We start from the raw sequence: 1,922 nt of genomic DNA on the forward strand, positions 1-1,922 counted from the left end.
GTGTGTGTGTGTGTGTTGTGTGTGTGTGTGTGTGTGTGTGTGTGTGTGTGTGTGTGTGTGTATGTGTTGTGTGGTGATTGTATATGATTAAATAGCCATTTTTTATAAATAAATGAAGAATAAATATATATAATAAATATATATATATATTTAGATATTTATATATATAATATATATTATATAAACTACAAAATATATATTCCATATATATATATATATAAATATATATATATATATTATCTCCATATATATATACAATATATATATATATATATCTCTTATATATATATAGATAATATATATATATATAAATATTTTTTATATATACAGTTTAAAGTTTTGTTTTTTGTATTTGTGTGTTTGTGTGCATGTGTATATATGTGTGTATATGCATGTGTTTGGGCAAATGCTCTAGGAACTTTATTCTTAGTAAACAATTCCAGGTAATTTAATATTATAAAACATAGCTACAATTAATCCAGAGATCAGTGGTGTTCTATAGGATTTTGCTTTTCATTTCATTCATATCAAAATATTAATCTTAATCCAATGATCGTTTTCTAGTTGACCAAAGTTGCGCCTAAATTGGATTATTTTGTATTAAATAATGGATGAAATTTGAGTTTTTAAGGTTAAATGAACTAATATCAGTGTTTGTTGACTGAGTGTGTTTGTGTTTGTGTGTTTTAATGTGTGTGTGTGTGTGTATTTGTGCATGAGTGTGTGCGTTTGTATGTGTGTGTGTGTGTGTGTGTGTGTGTGTGTGTGTGTATGTGTGTGTGTGTGTGCGTGTGTGTGTGTGTGTGTGCGAAATCAAGAATGCAGAATTAAATCACCAAATGTCCATTCAACCATTCGAACACCTTAATGAATGTTATTTCAACAAATATCATACCGAAAATATTCTCAACTTTTAAAGATAAATGTATTTTTATTACTCTACCAATGATCACTCTAGCCTCCTACGTCCGCCAACGCTGCCTTTCCGTCTCCCACATCAGGTAGACATCGTACCGCGCCGATTGGTTGACCTGTGAATATAAAGATATAAAATGGATTAATCATTATGTATAATCTAAGTATATTTTCACATTCTTGATATACATCATCAGTATTTTGATAAACTAATATGTTATATCCTGTTAGGGTGAATTCATTCGTATGCATGGTATATCTTTTCTTAGTGAATTATAAGATCTACGTATTGCTAAATTGATAAATTATTTTTATTGACAAAAAAATATTTTGTATGTAGCTAAAATGAAGACGTATATTTTTCGAATTTGGTTTCTTAGGTATCAGAGGAATATAGTTTTTTTTTCTTTTATCTTTGAACAAATGGTGGTTCTGTTAAGAATATCGACCTATTTCTGTAACATGTCGAATATCAATCTTTATCTTCCATTCTGTCTAGTTTAGGATATAACAGGAATATATCTTACAACATTTCAGTTGACAGAAGAAAAACATAATAGAAAGTGGCGTGAAAGTTCCCAAGACTTCAAAACAGAAAATGATGTAGTGGTTCGTTCAAAAACAATTCAACATGTAGATTGAAAAATGTGTAAACTCATGTGAAATTATTGTATACTGCATTTTATTTTTTTATTTATTATTTTTTTTTACTTACTAAGTTTCTGTACTCGATTTCTTTTCTCTTTTTACCTTCGAATGAATAACTCAATCGAAGAACTTAATATGCATCGAATTTGAAGGAGATGAGTTGATGTGATCAGAACAGATCGAGTATTTGGCATTTCTGCTTATTTAGCAAACGCATGATATCCGATGCACACACACACACACACAGACACACACACACACACACAGACACACACACAAACACACACACACACAAACACACACACGTACATACACAGACAAACACACACACATATACACACAGACACAAACACACACAC

At 29.8% G+C, this 1,922-nt stretch overlaps 1 protein-coding gene across 5 annotated transcripts in view; it reads right to left on the reverse strand.

The window, feature by feature from the left end:
• The window catches only part of LOC122261496 (ras-related protein Rap1), a 69,670-nt gene that overhangs the window by 21,366 nt on the left and 46,382 nt on the right, over positions 1-1,922 (reverse strand). For 4 of the 5 annotated variants that reach the window (XM_086551605.1, XM_086551603.1, XM_086551604.1 and 1 more), the window contains exon 2: positions 944-1,031. The gene's annotated coding sequence lies outside the window, so the exon portion shown is untranslated. Of the gene's footprint in view, positions 1-938; positions 1,032-1,922 lie in introns of all 5 variants that reach the window. The other variant, XM_086551602.1, reaches the window with a different exon arrangement.

This window comes from Penaeus japonicus, unplaced genomic scaffold (genome assembly GCF_977035675.1).
Source record: "Penaeus japonicus unplaced genomic scaffold, GWHDUDI00000001_assembly GWHDUDI00000025, whole genome shotgun sequence".
NCBI classification, from domain to species: Eukaryota; Metazoa; Arthropoda; class Malacostraca; order Decapoda; family Penaeidae; genus Penaeus; species Penaeus japonicus.